General features: G+C 41.6%; 1 protein-coding gene across 5 annotated transcripts in view; it reads right to left on the bottom strand.

The window, feature by feature from the left end:
* inpp4b (inositol polyphosphate-4-phosphatase type II B) overlaps window positions 1–27,479 on the bottom strand; it is a 205,751-nt gene that overhangs the window by 134,642 nt on the left and 43,630 nt on the right. Inside the window, exon 1 of one of the 5 annotated variants that reach the window (XM_078166209.1) lies at window positions 5,783–5,939. The exons of 3 other annotated variants lie outside the window; for them this stretch is intronic. The gene's annotated coding sequence lies outside the window, so the exon portion shown is untranslated. Of the gene's footprint in view, window positions 1–227; window positions 645–5,782; window positions 5,940–27,479 lie in introns of those variants that run through there. One more of the 5 variants, XM_078166208.1, reaches the window with a different exon arrangement.

The following is a 27,479-nucleotide window of genomic DNA, read 5'->3' as shown; positions in this document are numbered from 1 at the left end:
GAATACACTGCTCCTCCTTCACTACAAATAGAGCTTTACAAATTGGCCTAATTAAGTCATTAGAGATGTCATGACATGCCATTTATGCTTACATGCAAATGTGTGCACTCGGGCACAAATTATGACCACACTAAGTTAAAATTGACATGGAGTGAGATCACACACGCACACACAACCAAAACACATACAGTATAACAAGACACACACACACAAGGAAGTCCACTTACAGTTCTGTTGCACACAATCCTAGCAGCAGCAAGCGAGTAAGAAGGTGACAGAGGAGCTATAGAAATGAGGAGAGGCCAACAGAAAGAGAGTGAGAGACTGAAATAAAGAAGCGAGAGAGAAGAAATGAGATGTTATGTCTTCTTTCTTCCTCTTAATGAGCTCCAGGACGGTTCTTCCTACATTTCTTCCTCGAGTCTTCAGTCAAAGTAACTCCATGTGTTGTATTCACTCTTTAAAGACCGGCAGGCACGCTGGCTGATACATACATTGTAAACACGCAAACATATGAAACACACACACACACACACACACATAAACATGTACAGACACACACACTGCAGCCTCCGCTGTGACTGAGAACTGGCTAGAGTGAGCTACTGGCGTTACCGCTGTTGCTGCTGTGGCTGGCTTGACAGTAAGCGAGACCAGCGAGAGAGAGCAAGAGAGAGAGAGGAGAAGGAGGAGGAGGGAGCCACAAGAGGGGAGGGAGTCGACAAATACAAGCAGCCGAGGTGGAGAGGGGGAAGAAGGAGGAGGAGGGTAGAACAACACAGAGAAGAGGAAGAGACAGAAAGGAAGGAAGATAGACAATTAATGGGTAGAGAACCAAGATAGCAACACAGAGACGGGAGAAAAATACAGAAGAATATAGAGAAAGAGAGCCAGAGAGAGAAGAGACTGACGAAGAAAAAGAGACAGAGAGGAGTGGGGGGGTCGGAGACAGAGTTGTGTGTCACACCTCGGTTGCAGCCTGTGACTCAGATGGCCAACAGGAAAAGAAAACACTTCACTTATTATGGCTACTTGAATTAACATGAATTCCGATCACAAGGTGCAAGGTGTATGTGTAGGAGTGTGTGTTTGCGCACAACGCAGATAAACACTCCAAAACACACATTGACATACTCGAGAATCACACAAGAGGCTTGTTGAAACACCCTCTACACATTTTAATACACACAGCTGCAACTGAGAAAAGAAAAAAAAATCAATCCATCCGTCCTGAGACATCAAAACAATGTCGAACAAACCCACACAGCATCACAGGTGACACCAAGCTCAGGTTTTAACTACCTGGGCTCAAACCTCGGATTAAGCAGGGTTTAATTTACCCATGCTGACACAGGGGGATGAGTAATTCTGGCAGAACAAAAGACCCGCTCCAACACTGGCCCTTATCACCCCGAGCAGGTACACAAGCAAACACAATGAGGCACGCTCGCAAACACTTAAACACACGTGCCTGCACACACCTACCCAGGCACCAAACATTTGTGAGCACACACAAACTGTAACGTGCAAAAACACTGAGCACTGGAGGTCATGGTGGTGAGTCGACAGCCTCTCTTAATATGGGAGGAGGGGTGAGGAATTAGGGAGTGTGGGTGGAAACACTGGATTTAACAGGTTCTTCATTACCATGAGGATTGATGACCTGGGTGCCAAGTGGAAGATGGCGCGTGAACTCCAAAAAGATTACCCAAAATGCTTCTCAGCCTAACAAACTGCTTACTCCGACTACAAAACAGTGTTTGTGTGCGTCCCTGCTGTTGCCAAATCCATTTGTACGTTTTTAGTTGGTTACTGCTTGTTTTTTTGTCAGTGATCATTGATGTGTTTTGTGGCCTTTTTTGTGTACACTCCCACTCTTAAAATCTGTGTACAATAGGAATTTGTTTGAATTTTACAGGACCAGAAATGAACGCTGAATAACAACATGGAAAATCCTAGATCAAAGCTCTTTCCAAATGTGAAGCAAGCACACTGAAAACGGGCATTTTTTTAATGCCCTACTTTGAAGTTCAAAATGTTTGACATATTTTAGAGCATTCAAACTGTGAGTTCCTGAAAAGCACACTTAGACTGGCAGGGATTGGTCTTACATTCAGCATGGGAGGCACACGCTACCTACCACAGGGAAAATGTGTGAGGCTCCTGGCTGTAAAAGGAAAAGTCTAAGTACTTCCTAATTCCTACTTTTTAGCATTTTCTAACCAGCACTCACAGCTGGTTGAACACTATCAACACTGCACATGCACACACACATTATTCATGGACCTTATATAGGCGGTGTAGGCTGCAGACGTGTTAGTCCATGTAAAGATCATAGAACAAACGCCCCTGGCAGCTAAGGTTTTCACACACACGACAACAAGGGATCTCAGGCAACCAGTCACCCCCAAACCCAGACAAGCTCAGACAAAAGCATGTGGCTGTGTTTTCCCCGGGGTGAGCTGATGTTCTCATTCTTAGCTGTCTACCCTCAACATTGTCCTCCCATTCTTCCCTGACTTATTTGTTTCATGGTTCCCTACCTTGACCTCATTCCCCTGCTCTTGATCTGTTAAAAAGAAAAAAAGAGAGAAGTCTGCAGACGGAGACGCAGTCAGACCTGAGCTCTCCCCCTTTGGCCCTTCCCCATCTATTTCTTCAATGCATTATCAACAGCTTACATGAAAGAAACATCCAAACACCACTGCTATTTTCTCTCACAAAGAATTTTAATTGGCCTGAATTCAAGGCGGATATTTTTCTGGATATAATGTTTGAAAAAGTGGAGGTGGTATTATACAACAGTGTTGCATTATGGGTTGTTTGTAGCCTTAATGTTGCTAGGCTAGCAATTTCCTTTAAGTCTGTTTATAGTGCGTCATTAGATTTTTGAAGGACACTCCCCTGCTTTAATAAGGATTTCAATAATGAGAATTAGCTTTAGACTAATCTGAAAGTGTTTCATATTTTAAAAAGTCTCTTACAAAACAGGCATTAAAAAATTATCTCACCGTCATGGTTGTCCTGTACTCAGGCCAATATGGCAGGTTCTGCTCATGAGTTTTGATGTAGTTGTCGGATATTATCATAGACCAGTTGTTCCCAACTTGTTCAGCCACAGGGTCCAGATTTCTCCTTACTCATTAGTCCACACAGTTAAGTATATTCAGCGTCATACTTGCCTTTGGCCATGTTGTCGAGCTAGCTTGCTGTATTTGTCAAGTGGCTGTCCATTCTACAGCAAAAAACTGCACTTCAAAATAAAAGCTATGTGCCACAAATTCCCCATACTTCAAAAATAAAGTGTGTTTTTTTACAAACTTAATACATTTGCGAGTCACTTACAGTCCTTCAAGAATGGACCTGTGACCCACCAGTTTGAACCCACTGTCAAAGACTGAATGAAAATAATGGATGTAGCCACTGTAATATCACCTGCTGGTTTGTGGACACCCATTTTTAAGCCTCTAGTTTTGGCATTTTGACGGTCGCCATTTTGGACTATTGGAGCCAAGTGACTATATTTGGACCAGGCAATTTTACATAGTGGCCAAATGCGGAACTACAACTTCTGGGTCTGTCTTGTGGTGCCGTTGGACCAAAAAAAGACTTTTTCCCATAGACTTACATGGTGACAAAGAATTCTGTAAATCAGTGGATAAACTTTTTGAGCATCATAACCCATGCAAAATGAGTCATTTGGTCCAATAACATTTTTAAGCCTAGAAGAGCCATATTATTAAATTATTTTTAAAGAAGAAAGCTTAACTGAAAGTTAGCTACCCAGCCAGCAGAATCCTCTGGTGCGCTTTCTCTAGGGACCCCACAATGTGGAAGGTAATTTTATACCCAGAAAGACAAACGTTTGGCTTCATGCACCGCTGAGCAACTTTCATAGGAATAAACAGGGGCACACCTCCAACGCTGTATCCAGTTCTCTTTGTTTATTCATGATTTGGACAAGAGGGTGACGCTAATCCTAACACTAGCTGCTAGCTTGGTTAGCATTTGCAGTCTGTGGTTAACTATGATAATGCTAATGCTAATTTTTGCTAGAAAGAAACAAGCTCAAAACCATTAAAGTGAAATGTACTCACGGGAAAAACTGAACGACCTTTAAACTGATCAAGACTTTAAGCTACAGCTCTGCCTTAACATTGTGGATCCGGGGTTACACTACCTTGCGATCTTAATTATGCGTAACTTTAAGCCTCAAAAAATTGAAATTGGTGAGTTATAAAAGAAGTTCAGTATTGACTCAAGTTCAGTTCTGTAAAGCTGCCATGAAGGGGCATATTAGCTATAAAGACCAAAATTGTTTTGAGAACCAGGCTGTTAACATGTTTATTTCTGCTGTAAAACTGGACATTGCAATGTGGGGGTCTGTAGGGATTGACTCGATTTTGAAGCCAGCCTCAACTGCCCATTAGAGGAACTGCAGTTTGGCGTTGGCTTCTTCTTTTAGCTCTTGAGGTTGCTGTTTGGATATAACCTGTTGTTAAGGCACATTTAATTGTTCCAGTCTGTCCAGTTTAGAGAAAGCATGGCACGCTTCCGATGCTGTGTACTTCTTGTGATGTTACTCACGCTGGTCCTGAGGCGGTTATGTGAGGCAGAGTTATCAGAGTGTAATAATACTGATTTGTACTAAGATACAAAATACTTTGATGTGTTCTTCCAGTGTTTTTTACCATTACATGCCTTATTAATCGTTTGTACTATTTTCTCTGCTTTATGAATACCTTTTGCATAGTATCAAAGGCACCAGACACACCTACAGTACTCTAAGACAGAAGTATGACTGGTTGTGCAAACATGAAACTGAAACAAGAGATGAATGCCTTCTGGGTCTGGTTTTGATAAAAAAGAAAGCTAAACTTTTATCTTTTTCAACTCTAGAAAGATTATTGAGTGTAAAATCATGGAAGTGGGCTCCTAATTGGCATAGCTTTCCATGACTTAACTTCTGTGCTCACATAATTCAGTGATAATTCTTATCTCACTGTGGAGTCAAACAAGTGTAAATTACCATGAGAACACATAGAGGGCTTAAAAAAATCCATATCTAAACTAAATTATGAAGTGGACTGTGAGGAACAACAAGGATACATTACTGTGCATTATGATGAAGAACTGAATCAATATTTTAATATCTGAGTGATGTTAAAACTGGAGCTACAATGCTGCAGTTTTGTCAATACTTAATGCATTTGGTCGTTTAATTAGCCAGCTGTTTGAGGAATACAGCTTGCTGTGCTGAAATATGGGCGCCAGTGACAAACAAACTCAATCATTATCCCAGTCTATTATGCTGTCTTTGAAAGTGTTGCACTGAATATCAAGTCTACATATTTTCGGGAGGGCTGGAGATTTTTCATTGAATGCATTTACCAGTCTCTCTAGTGTGCTATTTTGCCATTGTATATCTGAAATATGCCAGGGCAGGATATTTTCTAGGACTGTGAATGTTGTTTTTTAATCAGATAATGTCACAATTCAATGTGCACAGACAATTCAACAAAATCACACATCATCCAAACGCTGTGAACTGAAGGAGGTAAAAGAAAGTATGGATGCAGCTTTCTGTCAGTGCTGCTTGTGGCTGTCAGTGGCAGCTGAATATGAAAATACAAGAGCTGTAATATGCTATCTCTTGCTTTTCAAAAACATTTAAAGTGACAAATTTCTGAGCTAAAACTATAGGAACCAAGAAGATATTTCAGCACTTTACTCACACTTCATAAGCACTCAAAGGAGACTGGACTGAAAAGTAAATACTCACTGAAAGCTGACTGCTGAGAGACAGGGAAAACTCCTTTTAGGATTTCTCCTCCTGCAGTTACTGTACGTACAAAGAGATCTATAGAGCCATGTAAAGTTGCAGAGTGGCGGACAAGTTAATATCCCTCTTTCTCACAAAACAGTTTATGGTTCCTGAGTATCTGTGATTCACAGTCCCTGAAGGAGGATGAGGGGGGCAAGAAAAAAAGGTGTTCATACCTGCTCTCACATACATTCTTTCAGCTTGTCAATGCTTGCCCCAAACAAAAAGCCCTTTCTACCACTCTATTAGTTTTCTACCTCCCTCTATTCATTCTCTTGCCCACGTAATCACGTTTTGGCTGCGTTCTTTTGGTGCGAGGCCAACTATCAGCAAACCACGGTTTTCTGACAGAAGTACTACACAGGGCACCAAGAATGAGAAGAATGTGATTCAGAAATGTTACACAGAAAATCAGATTCCCATGTCTGTTTATCTATGTTACAGAAAAAGCTTCAGGCAGGAGAAAAAGAAACTCAGCTTGCAGCCTGCCCTTGGTACACTGGAAGCACACTACTGAAGCCTTCCCCCACACTCTCGGCTTTGGTCCATAAACTTTAACGGCTAACCCCACTGCAGACTCGGTGATAAAAATCAAGGCTCCTTCACTCGCAGTCTGTAAACATGACTTGGTAGCAGGTCCAAAGCCTGTACAGCCCCATTCAAATCCCCTCTATTGACTCAAGTACTATATCTAAATTGCAGCACAGCAAACTAGAAGCTGTTTCGATAGAGTTGCATTTTAATAGACCCTTTTTGTCTCTGTCAGCAGCACATAAGACCGATCCATATGATCATACACTTGCAACATGCAAGTGTTTATTATCAGCTGCTTATTGCGAACTGCCGCTATCAGCTCAACCTGAGGGAGGCTGTGGTTAGCAGCTTCCCCTTCTCTGTATCTGCGGTTCGACTTGAGGCCCGCAAATGCAGCAAACGGAAAGAAGATGCACACACACTGGAGAAGGGATGCACTTTATCATTTTATCACCCACAAAACATGTTGCTAAGCTCAACATCCTGTTTGTCACATCATCTCTGTTATCTTGGTTGTGGCATTAGTATAAGCTTTTGCTGTCTGGCATCGTGACATTTCTCAGACAAACAATAGCTGACTGAAGCCTGTAATTTTGTGCACAACAGACAACATAGGGTGCTGTGTAGCAAGTTCCCTTACATACCCGTGGATAGATAACAGGGAATGTGCAGGTTGCAATTCCCTGCCCTTATGTAACAGCAAGAAGCTGCTAGCTCACCCCCAGGCCTGTAAGGCTACAGGCTATGCTGGGTTTTTCTCTCTACCCCGCTTTCTTCCTCTAACACACACACACACACACACACAACTAAACACAAACACACGCACAGTAATAGTACTATAATATGCTAGCTCATGCCTGAAGTGGTTGATAGCTCTCTTCTTCAGAGAGCAGGGCTATAGGGGCTGTGAAAGTAAACAGCTCGGATCAAACCAACTCTCAGCTCCCTTTGAAGAGTGGGAGACAATTACGGAGATCAATGGTGCAGCCCAGAGGTGGTTAACAGCCTAGACAGGCAGACAGACAGGGATTGATGCCCCGTAATATCTAGAGAGTCTGCTCCTCAATGACTTCACTGTACAGCCAAATCCAAGGTGCACTGCATCCTCGCTGAACATACATGCCGAAACACACGGAGCTCTGCCCCGAGGATAGACGCACTGTACCTGAGAGCACTTATCCCTTGGTGTGCCAGACTCAAACACTGTAGTGTGGATTTTGCTGCAATACATTTCCAGTTGGAACAGATGGGGGTCAAACCTCTGTGTGGGTAGACAGCCTTTCCTGTAATGTTTCTCCAATAGACTGGTAGTGCTTTGGTACTAATCACTACCTTCACTTTAGATGAATACTACATAGCGTAAACTTTTATTAGAAAATAATCAGAGGCTCATCTGTGCTTGTGCGTGACTGAGTGCATGATTTTCTGTGTGTTATGTGGAAGCCACATGCTTCTTTGAGCTATCTTTGACATCGTTTGTAGAGTGATAACGAGTGCAAAAACTGACTGAAAAACCGCACTACCCAGCACCAATTGTGAGTGTGTGTGTGTGTCACTCATGATGCAAGAGGTGAGCCTCAAACTGTAGCTTAAAAGCTCAGGCAGCACACTCATGCTTACTGTGTAGGAGTTACTGAACAAGCTCTCCTGCCCCTTCCATTCCCGTGGGATAACGTAAAGCTAGGTCCACTCAGAAGCTGCGATCTCAGACGTCTCGCACCACCTTGACTTAGTAAACAAAAAGATGCAGGAAACAGTGGGAGAAGTGCAACAGCCGCTAGATATTTTTGTTCCTCAGCACACCACAGCCATATTAGTTGCCTAAATGACATATTTGCCAGTTGATGTGGAACAACATCAACAAAAGAGCCTTTTGAACTAAATATACTGCTTATGTGAAAGTAGAATCTGTCCTTGGTGGCTATGATAGCAGATGAATAGATTCAATGTGGTTTTTTTTGTTGTTCTTGTGTACACTCATGAATAGCATATAAGATTCTTTAAAAAAGGGAGAGATAAGATCAAAACAAATATATCTGTATTTCCTAGGGAGGGAAAAAATGCCTCTTGAAGATGTTTAAAGGCTTCCCACCCTCTTTGGGTGTGCAGAGGGGGAAACGATGTTGGCTGATTTCTGATTATCATATAATTCCATCTGTGCTAACAGAACGGAACAACAAAGCAGCGACAAGAACCCTTCTGCCCCACACTCATTTACTTTTCAGTCCTCTTGTGTGAGGAGAGGAGGAGAAAAGCAATGTGGCGTTATCTCCATCAACAAACTTAGAAGGCAGACTGCTGTGCGAGCAGCGATACACTTTAATGTTTGCTAACAGCGATGCTCGGACAGATAGGGAAAGTTACTGTCATAAAAAAGCTGTATTACATCTTTTTTAACTGACCAACTGTAGGGTTTTAATTGCACCTCAGCATGACTATACAGTCCGCTGGCACCCGCACACATGATTACAACTGCTATTTGCCCGCAGGCTTACGCATGCATGTGCAGACACACAAAAACACACACTGTACAAGACCCTGGCCTGGCTGGCAAGCTCATCAGTGGCTCAGTTAGCCATGGAAAATAGCTGCCTTTATACACACACACACACACACACACACACACACACACACACACACACATACATACACAGCCAACAAGCATCAGCACTTTCCACCAGTGCCTCTCAAAGGAAACCATTACACTGCAGAAACCCGCGGGAAGCCAGGCAGAAAGGGGATTTTCTCAAGCACTTTTTTCTCTTCCTCTCTTTCTCTCTCTCAAAAAAGAAAAACTAACTTACACTAAGCTACTTTTGCTAGAGAAAAAAAAAAGATTACAGTCAGCCAAGCGTCTAATTCACCTGTGACCCAGTAATTCATTTGGCTGATACTCTGCTATTGCAGGTGACACTAACAATCACCGATATGATGGGTAGAGAGGCGCGGGAGGGTTAGGAGAGGTATGGGTTGGGCTGATTGGTAGAGGAGATATTTGATTAAATTCTCAAATGAATAATGCATTATGAAATTGATCCAGACAAATCCCACCTTGAGGAGACTGGAGTAGGATTATACAGGGAAGGGTTTGGGAGAGGTTATGACAAAGAGGAGGTTTCCTGGGAAGGTGCACTTCAGCATCAAGTGGTTACCTGGTGCTTGATAAGGCAATTTGCAATTCTCAATTTATATGCGTGTCAGCTGCGCGCGGATAGAACATAATGCAACTTACATGCACAGTTGTAGATTATGTGAGATATAGCCCCAATAATACATTGCACATGTCCAAAGCCTTTTCTATCCGAAGGCCTTGAGGAAAAAAAACAAGCGCAAGCAGTTTCTGTTTCCTCCTCATTTTTTCGTTTTCAGAAAGTTTTCACAATTAATTGCATCCTGATGTATTGCTGACTTTAGGGAGATGTCAGTTTTATTCCACTAAAAGTAAACACCAAGTTATAAGATACAAGAATATAATCCTTCTTTAAAGGAATAGTCTACATGAGCAGATTGGTATTTCTCTCATGTCTGTATGGTAAATATCAAGCTGAAAAGCCAGCAGCCTGTTAGCTTATGTTACCATTAAAAAACACAATGTGTTGTCTTTACATTTTGTTTTTTGCACTAGTTAAATAAATGAGATATAACGTGTTGATTTGTGAGCTTCAGGCGGATTTAGCTACGTTTGGATGGAACCAGTCTGGTTGTTTCCTCCGGACCCCAGTCTTTGTGCTAAGCTAAGATAAGCAGCAGCTGGTTCCAGCTTCATACTGAACAGACAAATATGAGAGTGGTAAAGATCTTCTCATCTAACTCTCTGCAACACAGTGACTAAACATATTCTCCAAAATGTCAAAGTATTTTAATTTTATTATCAATTATCATTTGTCTTGCTCCATCTGTCTCTCCATATTTTCTGCATGCTTTCATATTACTCTGTACCAAAAATACTCTATAACAAAAGATGATGCATTACAAGCTATGCCAATGGTATGACATTTCTGGTCTCCTGATTGGGCGCATTCGCCTTTACCCCGCATCCCCCCACCTTATTTTGAAGTGTTGTGAATGTCATGTGGATGGATGCAAGCAGATTCACTATTTACAGTACAAATTTAATGTTTGCTCCTCATTTGATCTGCTAGCTTAATATCTTCTTCTTCTTGGGGTGGCTGGACTCAGCCTTAGAGATAGGGGAAGGAGCTCGGACATCCGCAGGGAGCACGGCGCAGAGAAAGGGGTCAGTTGAGATGGTTAGGTCATCTGATTAGGATGGGCGCCTCCCGTTAGTGGTGTTTCGGGCACCTCCTACTGGTAGGTGGCCCTGGGGCAGACCCAGAACATGCTGGAGGGATTACATATCTCATCTGGTCTGGGAACGCCTTGGAGTCCCCCAGGAGAAGCTGGAAAGTGTTACTGGATGGAGGGATGTAGGGGTGCTTTGCTTGGCCTGCTGCCCCAACGACCCAGCCCCAGTTAGGCAGATAAAAAATGGATGGATGGATGGATAGATAGCTTAATATCTGATATCAACTGATTACAACATCATCTCAGTTGTTGCCAGATCTTGAGAGTGTGTTACTGAGAGACACATGTCTTGCACACAGTTATTTTTCTCCTGATTTGTATACCTCAAAAATGCCATTTTAGCATCAGAATGTTTGGAAGATAATGGGTCCAATAGTTACTTCAGTGACTTTGAGGCAAACGAATAGGTCATAACTAGACATGCTCTGATACCATGTTTATTTTTTCCACAATAGCGATTCCAATACCATTGGGTCAAAAAAAAAAATATTGACAGCTGTTTACTTTTAACCCTGTGTGGATGTGAAATGATTGCTATCATTGTTGTATGGCATGGCTTAGGTTAAACCCCTTATGTAACTTTAACAAACACATATAGAGAATGAATGCCATATAACTGTCTTTTATCCCGTGTAAAATATTACCGTATTGCGGACATTTTGCTAATGGCTAATGGTACACTATATCAACTGTTTTTTGCTGCTCTAAAACAGCAGTTCCAAGTGCCTGCATAGTATAACTTCCTGTCTAGGCTACTGTTTTAGCACACTAATAAATAATTGACTTCCAGGAAAACTGGGGTTTTATTTAGATGTGAAACTACTTTAAGGTTTATTGATAAATGACTTGGTATTGGAAGGGCTGGGCAATATGAAGCCGTTATATCCCTATCGAGATATAAGACAATATATCATCTTAGATTTTGGATACTGTTGTATTGTGGTATGATATTACTGTTGTTTTTTTTGCCCACATTTAAAGGCTGCATTACAGTAAAGTGATGTATATTTATCAAAATGCCAGACCTTTCTATTTGTTTTAACACTTGCCTCAACCCACTTAATCTTTATGTCCACATTATTGATGAATACTGATCAAAAAAGTCATTGCTTCATATTTTTTTGGAAAAAACAACAACTACAATTGTCATTCCTACAACTCTGTCGCACCAGAAAGGGTATTTGGTTAGAAATATTCTATTCCTTGCATTAATGAATTGCTTTTGAGGAGATTTAAAAATATTCTGATATATATCGTGTATCGAGATAGTGCCAAAAAATACTGTGATATAATTTTCAAGCCATTCCGCCCAGTCCCAGGTATTGGATCAGTGCATAAACATGTACACAGACAATGTCAGCAGTTTTTGAGGCATTGCTGATATTAGTATCAACTCTAGTCATAATCTGTGCTCACGTTCACTCTCCCATTGGACTGAATGGACTCAGGTCTCCTAAAGGGGCCGGGACAGTATGAACACTGACAGTGCTTTTATTTTATTATGCATTTACATAAGTGCACAAGCTGCATATGTGAACACTAATATTGGTTAGTTATCTTCTTCACTTTGTTTTCTATACATATTCATGTATGATTGTGTGCATATAAAAGTCACACAGTGTATGTTCAGTGATTACATATGGACACCACACTCTCTCTAAAGTTAGTGTTACAAATGCTGCTTTGCAAATACTAATGAAAACACACTTAATTCACTGGCTCTGAACCCAACGTCTCCAGTGAGGCTTCCTTGTAATACTTGTCTATAAATAGAACTTTTACTGTTGTACTTCACTTGTGTTAACTTGTGGCTTTGCCCTGGAAAGAAAGGGCGTCTCCTCATGGCAACAGCACCAGACATCTGCTCAGCAGTTTTTATAAGTAATTAGCTTCTCTGCTTAGATTTAGTTGGTTGCTTTTAATGAGCGTGCACTATTCCAACAACTATTTTAACGAATGACTGCTTACACCCTCACAACAAAACCTAGAGTGCACTTAATTTCCAACAATTGTAAATATTCATTGGCGCAATGAGTCACTTTATTGAAGTGCATGTCAACACAGTGGGGGGAGCGATGTGGGAAAACAAAGTAATTATCTGGTGCCTTCCTAAATACAGTAAACAGAAGTTTGAAGTATTGTCAGCCAATGAAAATGATATCATTACTGTGAGAAAGCACTTCAGAAGCTGAGGCTTTGGGGAGAACCCGAAATGTTTTCCAACACATTGCTCCAGCGGGACATGTTACTCTGCTAGCAGCCTGTCCACAGGGCTTTTGAGATGCCATGTGAGACATATGTATGTAGTGCTAACCTGACATGGCAGAGTGAGTGCTCAGTTGTCAATAAAAATGCTTTAGAGTGTTTAAACTTTCTTTTCTCCAGGGTCAGGGACCATTTATTCCCCCTCAATTGTCATCCGTCTGGCTCCAACACTTTTACAAGTGTGCTAAAGTTAACAGGATTTTCTTTTTAATAAGAAAAGGCAGACAGAGCAGTGCTTTCAAAGCTTTGAGGGCAATCTCACCCTATCTGCGCAGTACTTCACGTTGAAGAAGCACTTTAATTCATTACTATGTCAAATTTATCTGTCTCATGAAAGGCAAATCCCATTCAGGTCCTGGAGGCTTGCCATAAGGTATATATTCTGAATCCATAATATTAAAATCTGCCATGGTGTCTTTAATGATGAGCTTGATTTACAGGCTGTGTTCACAAACAAGACAGACTCTACCTCTCTAATATTGGCTTATCATCCATACATTTTCCATGCAACTGGCCTTTTCTTACCCATTAGCAGTACTTTCCCAGTTGCTTTAATTAAGCAATATTACACAAGAGGATGATGCAGCAATCATGCCAATGATGACGGTAAAGCTCAGTCTCGAGTGTAATATTGTAATTATACATAAGTTAACAACAAAATAAAATATAATCAAAATGTATTCACAATGTGGGGCAATCTCTGTTTCCATGGAAATTCATTGGGTCTGACTAATACTGGGAAATAACAGTCACAGTCGTATGTAGTCCTATGTAATGAAACCTAGATTACTACTTAACAAGCAGATCCTTAGTAATGACGCAGCAACAGAGACAATTACTAGTCTTTGGTGAGTCAGCCAGCCAACTTGGGTGAACATTAATGCTTTGGTATTTCCCAAACTGAATAAATATTACACAAACAAACACAAAACTGCCTTGCTAGCTTTATACTGCAGTAACTAAGATATCTGCTGCTATTTTTCCATGAACAGATTAAGCTACTATGTCTGCAAACTTAAAATGTAGGCTATTTTTAAAGATAGGGCGGTGTCATCGACAAACATTCTCCAATATCAGTTAACTCAGAGCGTTGCAGAGTCAAAATGTCAAATATATTTGAAAAAGATAGATGTGATCATTCCCAACAAAATATTCTGCTCCAATCCATATTTATTTTGGCATATAGCCTTTCAAAAACAACAGTTTTACGGCAGTCATTAAACTGCTTGCTCTCCAGCTTGCTGCACACAAGGGCAGCACACAGCTGTATTAACAGGGCGTTCTAGCAGCAGTCATAAATGATTTTCACTAAACAAAGTTAAATAAAAGTTAAATTTGAATCAAAACTAACAACAAAACAATCCAGTTTGTATCAGTATTCTTGCCTGCTGGTTTTTGATTCAGCTCTGGGAGTTAAACAAAATGGCGAAGTAATATTTTAAGGATAAGGAAGATGTGCTGCTGTTCTCAATGTCTAGTTGACCGATCCGATCGCCTGGTCGCATCTACTTGTTGTATTAATGTAGCTTAAGCACTTAAAGCAAAATTCTCATTCAGAGGTGTTTTACTTCACCCAAAGTGAAAGCTACCCTAATTATCACACAAGGTTGCTCTCTCCTTTCTTGCCTGATGTTTTATCCTCTCACTTTTGCTTGTAATGGGGCATGAAATGCTGTGGCTATCGCGACTGTAATAGGAGCAGTGTTAAAAACAAAATTAGAGGCTCTGTAATCAAGTGAATAATTAGCAAAGCTGTCTAACCACAGAAATATCTGCAGCCTTAGAAACTTAGAAACAAAAATCAAGGAGAATTTATGAAGGAGAATTTCCAGAGACACTGTGTGATGCCCGACAAGTATGGGGCAGATAAAAGAGAGGCACGTCCCGGATGTGGAGAGGCAACTGGAGGTTCACAGAAGTGTAATTGTGCAATCCATCAAATGCACTCTTTGTTGCCTGCCTGGGTGGAATGTGAAATTAAATGCACATAAATGAGCATAATTTATGGCCAGTTGAAATGTGGGAGCAGCAAAAGTGGAACTTCTGTGTACAGTATATCATATTATGATCACTGAGACTGCAGCACTTTTCCCTAGTGAAAGTGAGGGGGTTCAAACACATCAAACTGTCGCTGTACGCTCAAAGAGTTTCTCACGCACACCCACAAGCGATGCCCGTAAGCCACCCTTCAACTTCCCACTGTTATGATTTCTCCCCATCCGTGTGGCCCACTTGCCATTGTGATGATTGACAAATGTCAAAGCTGTCACCATCCATGGAGCTCACTCATCTCTGCTGCGATTGGCAGGAGTCACACCTCTGCTAACTTTTTATAATATTATTGTTCAAGTGTTTGAAGGTCAGGAAATCCGACCAGCTTGCTGATGAAAGTGTTAGTAGAATCTGTCATCATGCACAAACTAACATCTTTAACCTAAAGCTAAATTTGACTCACTTATTTTTAAGCTATAACCCTTCCTAAGAAAAGCCTCTTCATGTCTCAGCCTGGCATGCCATATATTGTTTTTCCTATGATGTTAGCCTAAAGGAAGCTGCTGAGTTAAACCCTGAACCCAGAAGGGTAAATCTACTGTTAAGGTTAAAGAGCAGTGCTTCTCCCCTCCCTCATTTTCACCACTGTAGTGCTCTTGGCAAGACCCTTAACTTCAAATCCTTAAAGGACAACTTCGGTATTTTTCAACCTGGGCTCTATTTCCCCATGTGTATGGGTGCGTATGATTCATGGGTACCACTCGTTCTAATGGTCTGCAAGGCGCAGTGTCTGGACAGGAGTGTTAGCATCCATTTGTAGCACAACTAGCCACAACTTCAGCATCTCGCCGTCCGACAAAGGCAGCCTGTGAAAGCTGTACGGGGTGTTGCGCGACATCCTGTTCGAGCACTCCAAAAACTCCGGTAACGCTCCAGGGGGTAGCACATAAAAGACTCCGTCTTCTGACTCTTCTAGCGTAACACACACTTGACACACACATACTCATTTACAATACCGAGCGGGGACAACTTCCGCCTTTCTGCTCCAACACTGACTGACAGCTGACTCCACTCATTCACACTCACCACTGCCCCAGGGCCGCTACCATATGCTATTTACAGAGATAGCACTGGCGATCTGAACCGGTCAGTGGTGAAAAAAGCACTTTTATACAGGACGCATTTGCCTCCATTACCGTTTTAGCTCGTTTCGCGGCTCAATACTGAACCAATTTTAGAACGAGTGGTACCCATGAATCATACGCAAACATACACATGGGGAAATAGAGCCCAGGTTGAAAAATACCGAAGTTGTCCTTTAACCCTTAACCACTCCATCGGGCTTCTCAGTGTTTAACAGATCAGACTGTCAGACTCGTGCAGCAGCGGCTGTGGCAAAGGAGGTCGAGTGGGTTATCCATAAATCGTCTGGGATTGATGGTTCGATCCCCTTCGGCAATACAGTGAATCCAGACTTGCTCCTGATGGTCAGGACTGCATGAGAGGCAAATTGAAAAGCATTTTGTCCTTTAAAGTAGTAAAGAACAATGTAGGTGCAATCCATTACAATTCACTGTGGTTGTAGTGAGCTGGTTACAGGTGTGAAAGTGTGTACACTGTATGATAGTCAGCAAGGTGTTCCTCAAGCAAAGCACCACTTTCAGTGAACATGCTGAATAAATAATGGTTAAAAAACTAAACACGATCAGTGATACTTTTTATACCACAATATTTCTTTTTTTTTGGGACTTTTGCCTTTATTGGGTAGAACAACGGGTTCCTACACATTAAGGCAAATTAGATTTAAAGCTTTTCAAATGTCACTTAGGATGAAATCAAGACAAATTTTACAACAACCAAATTTACTGACGACAATGAATTAGGATTACGGACAGATTTTGTCCCAAATCTTTATTGTAACACAAAATAGGATGTTTTTGTCTCTTGGCAGAAATGAGTGTAGAGCAGAGTCAGGATATACCTGTTTGTTTTCTTGATGATTTTGGGTGTTTTCACACTTGGTCCTTTTCAGCCCTCTAAATGGAATCAGAGCAATGACAGCATTTTTTGCACATACAGTACAGGCCAAAAGTTTGGACACACCTTCTCATTCAATGCGTTTTCTTTATTTTCATGACTATTTACATTGTAGATTCTCACTGAAGGCATCAAAACTATGAATGAACACATGTGGAGTTATGTACTTTACAAAAAAAGGTGAAATAACTGAAAACATGTTTTATATTCTAGTTTCTTCAAAATAGCCACCCTTTGCTCTGATTACTGCTTTGCACACTCTTGGCATTCTCTCCATGAGCTTCAAGAGGTAGTCACCTGAAATGGTTTCCACTTCACAGGTGTGCCTTATCAGGGTTAATTAGTGGAATTTCTTGCTTTATCAATGGGGTTGGGACCATCAGTTGTGTTGTGCAGAAGTCAGGTTAATACACAGCCGACAGCTCTATTGGACAACTGTTAAAATTCATATTATGGCAAGAACCAATCAGCTAACGAAAGAAAAACCAGTGGCCATCATTACTTTAAAATGAAGGTCAGTCAGTCCGGAAAATTGCAAAAACTTTAGATGTGTCCCCAAGTGGAGTCACAAAAACCATCAAGCGCTACAACGAAACTGGCACACATGAGGACCGACCCAGGAAAGGAAGACCAAGAGTCACCTCTGCTTCTGAGGATAAGTTCATCCGAGTCACCAGCCTCAGAAATCGCAAGTTAACAGCAGCTCAGATCAGAGACCAGATGAATGCCACACAGAGTTCTAGCAGCAGACCCATCTCTAGAACAACTGTTAAGAGGAGACTGCGCCAATCAGGCCTTCATGGTCAAATAGCTGCTAGGAAACCACTGCTAAGGAGAGGCAACAAGCAGAAGAGATTTGTTTGGGCCAAGAAACACAAGGAATGGACATTAGACCAGTGGAAATCTGTGCTTTGGTCTGATGAGTCCAAATTTGAGATCTTTGGTTCCAACCGCCGTGTCTTTGTGAGACGCAGAAAAGGTGAACGGATGGATTCCACATGCCTGGTTCCCACTGTGAAGCATGGAGGAGGAGGTGTGATGGTGTGGGGGTGTTTTGCTGGTGACACTGTTGGGGATTTATTCAAAATTGAAGGCACACTGAACCAGCATGGCTACCACAGCATCCTGCAGCGACATGCCATCCCATCCGGTTTGCGTTTAGTTGGACGATCATTTATTTTTCAACAGGACAATGACCCCAAACACACCTCCAGGCTGTGTAAGGGCTATTTGACCAAGAAGGAGAGTGATGGAGTGCTGCGGCAGATGACCTGGCCTCCACAGTCACCGGACCTGAACCCAATCGAGATGGTTTGGGGTGAGCTGGACCGCAGAGTGAAGGCAAAGGGGCCAACAAGTGCTAAACACCTCTGGGAACTCCTTCAAGACTGTTGGAAAACCATTTCAGGTGACTACCTCTTGAAGCTCATGGAGAGAATGCCAAGAGTGTGCAAAGCAGTAATCAGAGCAAAGGGTGGCTATTTTGAAGAAACTAGAATATAAAACATGTTTTCAGTTATTTCACCTTTTTTTGTTAAGTACATAACTCCACATGTGTTCATTCATAGTTTTGATGCCTTCAGTGAGAATCTACAATGTAAACAGTCATGAAAATAAAGAAAACGCAATGAATGAGAAGGTGTGTCCAAACTTTTGGCCTGTACTGTATGTGAAAATTCCAAGAAAACTCAGACCTCTCTCAAGCGAACCATAGTCATACCACCTCAGGTCCGCAGTGCGGTTCACTTAACCTGTGCCTTGTGAACACAAAGCGCTCCAGGTTCTCTTTGCTGTTTGCCATTGTATCCAGCCCTCTAGATCACATGCTGTTGGACTGGGATGCCTGAAAAAAGAGACAAAACCATGTCGGCCTGTAACGCTTGCAAGGATGCAGGACAAGGAGTAGTTTGGTCCACAGAAGACGCTGCACATCTGCAGATGTGGCATGTAGGATACCTCAAACAGCAACAGTCCACAGCACACAGAAACACTAAGGTTTTCCTCCAATTTTAAGTTCATGTGAAAGTGACGGGCTTTATAACCACACTGCACTGCCATGTCAAAGTAAAAACAAAACTATGTCAGTATATATTATATATATATACAGTGTGAACAGAAAGAGGACTGAGGCCCCATCAGAGCTGAAGTTGACCATAAAGACAACGGTCCTTTTTCAGATGAACTGACAATGTGAACAGAAAAAGAGTCCCTTTTATGTTGGTCCACTTTTTGGTGCACTTTAAGAGCACTGAGTTCCATTTGTTTAAAAAGGACTATATGTTAAAACACCCTATGTGTATCTCACTCTACATGTGGGATTTCACTGCCTTGATTGTTATCATGCCAAGTTTGACAGAGCCTTGTATAAATTGCCTTCATACTGATAAAATCCTACTTCTAATGTCTAAGAATTTGTAAGATTTTTAAAAGATTTATTTAAGACATTTTTAATAACAATCAAGGACTTATTCTTTATGTATTAATGAATTTAATGCCTTTCAAGTCTTTTCAAGGATCTGTGGGAACCCTGGTACAGGCGAAGAGTGACAGGAAGGGGGGAAGAGACAGGTGACAACACACAGCAAAGGGCCCAGGTTGGAATCAAACCCACGTCGTTGGGGTAAGGACAAAGCCTTGGTACCTACCAGGTGGATGCCCCTGTAACGCAGTATTCTGACGTGACTAAGGTGTCAATGTTACAAAGATTAATAGAACCAACACTGCTCTGAGATTACAATGACATTATCTTAGAGGAGGCTCTGAGTTTACAGAAATAAACAAGAACTAATTTAATATGGCAGGACACTCTTATGTATTGATTGTCTTTGTGACATCTTAATATACTGTGTTGACAGAACACTAATTGGACAAGAAAGCAGGCATCCATTAGCATGGCATGCATCCATTACAGCAGCAGCCCTAACACTAAAATGGAGGGAAATGGTTTTATGCTGCTCATAAACAAAGTAAAAGTACCATTAAACTATCTGACATTTTCTGCCTGGCAAGACTCCCACCGAGCAAGAAGAAGAGGGGTCACTAGTTTGACTAATTTTAGTACTGTCGACTTGAACGGCAGTACTTTTCAGCACTTGTGACATTGGCTGACATTGCCACGGTGATGGTGAGGGAAGCAAAGTGGCCATCAGACAAGAGACAGTCCTTATCTGAGGACTGTTACTCTCGTAGGTTATCACTGCTCAGCTGTCCACCCAATCACTACCAAGACCTTTCTTGGATATCTCTGAGATTGGTTCTTGTAAAAGTGTGTTTCTGTGTTTCTCCCTGTGTGTGTGTGTGTGTGTGTGTGTGTGTGTGTGCATTCCCTCTAGCCCTCTCTCACTGTCTGCTCTGTTTCCCTGTCTGCTTCCAGTCCCCCCCCCCCCTCTTTCTGGCAGTAAACTCGTGCACTTACAGAAAATTCCCACCACACTGACACTCATCCAGCTAAAAGCAAGTGGCTATGCCAAAAATATGTCAAGTCTCAGCCTTTTACACATCATGATTATTGACAGGGCAGGATTAACTGAGGCTGGGATTCTCCATACTTCAGCAGTTCATAATTGGAGCGACAATTCACCATGGAACAGTGGCTGCTCAAACTGCCTCCTGAGATGTAGCTAATATCTGCCAGTCAAATAATTCTCAAATCAGGTAAACGCTGGCAGAATAAGAGAATCTGTGACGATCACAACAATGCAACATTATATATGGTGCAGAGTGACTGAGAGCCAACACAATGTAAATCTGTTTACATTTGTGTAAATATGTTTTTGTGGAATTTGAAATTAAAAACAGACATCAGAAAATAAGCACGCTCAATACAAAGAAAACATATCTAACTGATGAAGGCAATTATATGTCATCTATTTCTACAGACTACTTGAAAGCCACCTTTCTCAGGCAATTCAGCCATAGACTTGCAAGACCACAACTGGTGATGCAAAAATTATGGTCTGGGATTTGCCAGTGTATTGTCTGTCCATCCACTCATCAATGTTTTGCCAGTTAATATTTTATTTAAATAGATGGAGACAGAGCTAGCCGAGCAGCCTCTTGTAAAGTAAGGCAGAGGTTCGATATTGGGCAAAATCTCTATCAAAGACTAGCAAGTTTGTGTTGCTATTCTAAGTAAGCCCTTACTCATCACTGCGTTCTTTATGATGTGGTGGGTTGGACGCCACTGACCACTCGCAGACAGCAGCACTGGTATATTTGTATCTATAAAGTAATATTGGGTAAACTTCTGGCCTACCTCTGCTCCCTTCTGTGTGTCAGCTCTGGTAGTTATCTATTCAATCAATCAATCAATTTTATTTATAAAGCCCAATATCACAAATCAGCATACAACATCCCTCTGTCCTTAGGACCCTCACAGCTGATAAATAAAAACTGGTAGAAACCTCAGGAAGAGCAACTGAGGAGGGATCCCTCTTCGGAGGTCCTCCGGCAGACTAGGCCTAAGTCAGCCTAACTAGGGGCTGGTACAAGGCAAGCCTGAGCCGGCCCTAACTATAAGCTTTATCAAAGAGGAAAGTCTTAAAGCTAGTAAGTAAGTAAATTTTATTTATATAGCACTTCTCACAGAGAGGACTCACAAAGTGCTTCACAAGATAAAATACAAAAAAAAAAATAAATAAAAAAAATTAAAATACAATAACAGAAACAATGCAAAATACACTGTACACAAAAAGTAAAGTGCAGCGAAATACAGAGATGATACAATGGACAATTAATGGAATGCATGCCTAAACAGATGTGTTTTGAACTGCTTTTTAAAAACGTCCACGAAGAGGCCGCTCTCAGCTCATGAGGTAGTGCATTCCACCATTTCGGTGCAACAGCCTTAAAGGCTCTATCACCTTTCGTTTTTAATCTTGTGTGAGGGACAGTAAGTAGGTGGCCTTCAGCGGACCACAGTGACCTGACAGGACAGTGAAAGGACACCAGATCCATCAAGTATGCAGGTGCTTGACCATGGAGGGCTCTGTAAGTGATGGTTAGAATCTTGTGCTGGATCCTGAAATTAACAGGGAGCCAGTGCAGGGATGCCAGGACTGGAGTGATGTGAGTGAACTTATGAGATCTGGACAGAAGCCTGGCGGCAGCGTTCTGGACTAGTTGGAGGCGGTCTAATGAAGTTTTACTGAGACAGGTGAAAAGAGAATTACAGTAATCTAGATGTGAGTAAATAAAAGCATGGATGATCATTTCTAGCTCGGAATAAGTTAACATGGATCTGAGTTTGGAAATGTTTTTGAGGTGGAAAAAGCAGTGACAGTTTTGATGTGGTCATTGAAGAGCATGGCCTGATCAAATGTGACCCCAAGGTTTCTCAACTTGGGACGCACATTTGCACTGAGGGACCCTAAGCAGCTGGCCACTTTAGATGCTGAGGCGTCAGGTGCAATAATTAAAATCTCAGTTTTAGCTGCATTCAACTGAAGGGAGTTAGTAGCCATCCAGTCCTTAATTACATTCATACAATCGTACAGTGAGTCAATTCCATCAGTCCTATCAGGGTTAAAAGAAAAATATAACTGGAGGTCATCTGCATACATATGGTATGAGATACCTTCAAAATTGCTGATGACATCTCTGAGAGGGAGCATGTATAGCGCAAAGAGGATAGGCCCAAGCACTGAACCTTGGGGCACCCCGCAAGAAAAGGGGGCAAACTCTGATTTATGAGGGCCAACAGCCACAGAAAAGGATCGATCAGACAGATAGGATTTAAACCAGTGAAGGGCGGTCCCTGAGATGCCTACCCTGTCCCTCAGCCTGTCTAAAAGGATGTAGTGATCAACAGTGTCAAAGGCTGCACTGAGATCAAGCAGAACCAGGATAGTGAATTTACCGGCATCGGAGGCCATCATGATGTCATTGGAAGTCTAGTCTTAAATGTGGAGACGGTGTCTGCCTCCCGGACCACAACAGGAAGATGATTCCACAGGAGAGGAGCCTGATAGCTGAAGGCTCTGGCTCCTGATCTACTTTTGGAGACAGTACCAGCTATGCTCCTCCAGTTAGTTGCTTTTTAATGCACCCCGAGTTTTAAGAGATCTAGGGAAAACTGCATTTTCCTACTCCTGATTGAAAATTAGAAACACTTCTGTCCATTGATGAATTTAAGGGCATCATAAAGAATGTGGTGAGAGAGACATGTGCTTGTCTTTCTTGAGAGGCCACTATGTTTGAATAGTTGTTTTACTGTGGATCTTTGTATTATATGTTGTATTTGTTGCATTATAAATGTGTTTTGATTGGCTGCTACCTTGGTCAGGTCTCTCTTGTAAAATAAATGTTTAAACTTAATGGGACTTCCTGTATAAAAAAAGGTTGAATAAAAATAAATGAATAAATAAACACTTTAGTGCTCCTGGTCAATATTTTAGGTACAAGCTCACTGCACTTGCAATGCAGTTGTGGCTTAAAGGTTTGGATCAAGGGCAGCTCAGACAGCATTTAAAAGTTCAAGTTTGCAGGCTAACCAACCCAATAGCCATAAAAATGTTGGCATTGTATGTTACAAACTATGGATATGTTACATTTGAAAGTTATTGTGTAGCACATCCATTAAAACTTTACGTTTGAATAATGCTGTGATTAACATGAGGTTAGGTTTTAGGCACACACACCACTTGGTGATGGTAAGGAAGAGATTATGTTTTGGCTTAAAATACCTGATATTGGGGAGCACAATCAACCAAAGATGTCTCTGTAAAATAAAATACAATAAAATAAAATAACATGAAATAAAATGAAAAGAAATATATATATATATACAGTACAGGCCAAAAGTTTGGACACACCTTCTCATTCAATGCGTTTTCTTTATTTTCATGACTATTTACATTGTAGATTCTCACTGAAGGCATCAAAACTATGAATGAACACGTGGAGTTATGTACTTAACAAAAAAAGGTGAAATAACTGAAAACATGTTTTATATTCTAGTTTCTTCAAAATAGCCACCCTTTGCTCTGATTACTGCTTTGCACACTCTTGGCATTCTCTCCATGAGCTTCAAGAGGTAGTCACCTGAAATGGTTTTCCAACAGTCTTGAAGGAGTTCCCAGAGGTGTTTAGTACTTGTTGGCCCCTTTGCCTTCACTCTGCGGTCCAGCTCACCCCAAACCATCTCGATTGGGTTCAGGTCCGGTGACTGTGGAGGCCAGGTCATCTGCCGCAGCACTCCATCACTCTCCTTCTTGGTCAAATAGCCCTCACACAGCCTGGAGGTGTGTTTGGGGTCATTGTCCTGTTGAAAAATAAATGATCGTCCAACTAAACGCAAACCGGATGGGATGGCATGTCGCTGCAGGATGCTGTGGTAGCCATGCTGGTTCAGTGTGCCTTCAATTTTGAATAAATCCCCAACAGTGTCACCAGCAAAACACCCCCACACCATCACACCTCCTCCTCCATGCTTCACAGTGGGAACCAGGCATGTGGAATCCATCCGTTCACCTTTTCTGCATCTCACAAAGACACGGCGGTTGGAACCAAAGATCTCAAATTTGGACTCATCAGACCAAAGCACAGATTTCCACTGGTCTAACGTCCATTCCTTGTGTTTCTTGGCCCAAACAAATCTCTTCTGCTTGTTGCCTCTCCTTAGCAGTGGTTTCCTAGCAGCTATTTGACCATGAAGACCTGATTGGCGCAGTCTCCTCTTAACAGTTGTTCTAGAGATGGGTCTGCTGCTAGAACTCTGTGTGGCATTCATCTGGTCTCTGATCTGAGCTGCTGTTAACTTGCCATTTCTGAGGCTGGTGGCTCGGATGAACTTATCCTCAGAAGCAGAGGTGACTCTTGGTCTTCCTTTCCTGGGTCGGTCCTCATGTGTGTCAGTTTCGTTGTAGCGCTTGATGGTTTTTGCGACTCCACTTGGGGACACATTTAAAGTTTTTGCAATTTTCCGGACTGACTGACCTTCATTTCTTAAAGTAATGATGGCCACTCGTTTTTCTTTAGTTAGCTGATTGGTTCTTGCCATAATATGAATTTTAACAGTTGTCCAATAGGGCTGTCGGCTGTGTATTAACCTGACTTCTGCACAACACAACTGATGGTCCCAACCCCATTGATAAAGCAAGAAATTCCACTAATTAACCCTGATAAGGCACACCTGTGAAGTGGAAACCATTTCAGGTGACTACCTCTTGAAGCTCATGGAGAGAATGCCAAGAGTGTGCAAAGCAGTAATCAGAGCAAAGGGTGGCTATTTTGAAGAAACTAGAATATAAAACATGTTTTCAGTTATTTCACCTTTTTTTGTTAAGTACATAACTCCACATGTGTTCATTCATAGTTTTGATGCCTTCAGTGAGAATCTACAATGTAAATAGTCATGAAAATAAAGAAAACGCATTGAATGAGAAGGTGTGTCCAAACTTTTGGCCTGTACTGTATATATATAAATTTGTGCCACTATCTCAGGAGGAAATGCAGCATTGTCTCTGTAAAAAACAACAGCATGTCATGGTACTATACCCGCTGGAAAAACAGCATCAGATTGCTAAGTAACACCCAAGTTTGGGGGCAGAAAAACTGCAGGAAAAGGTCCACGGCTCATCAAAAAAACACCCACATTTAGGAGCTAAAAAGCTGCAGGATAAAGAGCCATGGGTCCCTAAAAATCACATATTTCGGGGCTAAAAAGCCGCTGGAAAACAGTGATGAGTAAACGGTTTTGTTGTTTGGTCTAAAACAATGGTCTGAATTGGTCATCACCTTGGCTGGTTTCTCATAAGTCACGCCATCCACTTCCTAAAAACAAAGTCAGCTCATATACTATGCCACTATAGAGATGTTGATATCATACCCATGAAATCATACTTGTGGTTTGGAGAAACGACAATGCCTACACTTTCTCCTAGTGACTGGTCTGCTAACAGACAGCTAAGGTTTCCTGGTGTGGCTGTGGAGTAGATACAGTACACTGATCCTTCTCCTTACAGTACATTGTGTGAATGTGATGGTTATTCAGATACGCAAAGGGCTATAATAACTTCCCCTTCGGTATCTTTCTGTACATCATTTAGACTCTGTGTATTTGCTCACTGATAATAAAATGCTTCAGTACAAACAACTGGAGAGAGGCCACCCTGCTCCTTGTTTCCAACACCAAGACTACATTAATTATTCTTCTGACCGCAACATTTTTCTACAGTAGTATGATATAAAAAGGATTAATTGTAGAACGATATAAAACATAATTCTACATGTAAGCCATAAGACATTGCAGTGTAGCAATACTTTCATTATTACACTAGGAACTGGATGTAGTCAACCCAAATGTGTGCTGAAAGTCAGCAGAGAATTGTCTAATTTAATTTTAACAAAAAAGCATTTACGCAAAAAGAATTAAAGTGTTTTTTCCCCCACCTGGGAAATATTTCAAAAATGATCTTTGAACTGGTATGAAAAGTTCAAGAAAGAAATTCAACAATACCTCATCCTACCCATGCTTTGGGACTCCTCTCATACAACCTCTATCCAATTTCCTCAGTGTGTGTGTGTGTGTGTGTGTGTGTGAGTGTGAGAGAGAGAGAGAGAGAGAGAGAGAGAGAGAGAGAGAGAGAGTGCCTGTATGTGTGTGTGTGGCAAAAGGGCCAGCAGTTTGAGATGAAACTTTGATCAGCTCTTTCTCCATTGCCCTCTGAATCAAAGACCTCTTGCTCTATCCCTCTGCTACAGATAGTGAGTGTGTGTGTGTGTGTGTGTGTGTGTGTGTGTGTGTATCAGGCTGCTTGTGTCGGCCAGAGGAAGAAATGGCCATTATAGTAACACAGTAAAATCCCCTCTGCTTGTGTTTTATTTGATTGAATACATTTTATAGCAGCTTTATGGTAATGACCGGACATGCGCCATTTTCCTGTTTCACTCAGATGAGGTCTTTTGTTTGTCACACTACGGTGCGCATCACAAAAAACAATCAAAATTCCTCACCATGGCCCGTAATAGGAATGCAAACTGAAAACTGCATTACACGTTCATTCCAGATTGCAGAGAGCAAAGGCAGGATAAATGAGGCTGTGATTAGAGAGAAGAGCTCTTCCAGAGGCAGCTGTCCTACCCCTTTATACCACGAGAACACTCAGTAATAGGTTTGTACACAGATCTGTCATTAGCATGGTGTCTTCGAGGCCTCTCCACAGAGGAAAGTGAGCACAAACCTGATGCACCGAACACAAATAATCTTATTTGCCTTTTTCATATGCTTTTAACTCAAGGCTTTCTATTTATCTTACCTCTCTCAGATGAGCCTTGCTCCGGCTGCTGATTAACTTTGAAGATAATGACTGGCTACTGAGATTTTATCCAAAAACCCTAAATGGCTCGTCTGACCGCATCTTCCATTCCACTCTCCAGTGCAGGTAAAAGCTGTTTTACACTTGAAAACTTACTGGAATTCAGTGTGCTTTTTTATAGCCTGTACTCAAAATGTAATTATAATTTTGTGCTTTCTACCATGACAGCCAGAGATGGTTTTCTCTCATTCCTCATTTAAATCAAT

The sequence above is a fragment of the Epinephelus lanceolatus genome, chromosome 3 (assembly GCF_041903045.1).
Source record: "Epinephelus lanceolatus isolate andai-2023 chromosome 3, ASM4190304v1, whole genome shotgun sequence".
NCBI lineage: Eukaryota > Metazoa > Chordata > Actinopteri > Perciformes > Serranidae > Epinephelus > Epinephelus lanceolatus.
The sequence above is the reverse complement of the archived record's forward strand: the minus strand, read 5'-3'. Positions and strand labels throughout refer to the sequence as shown.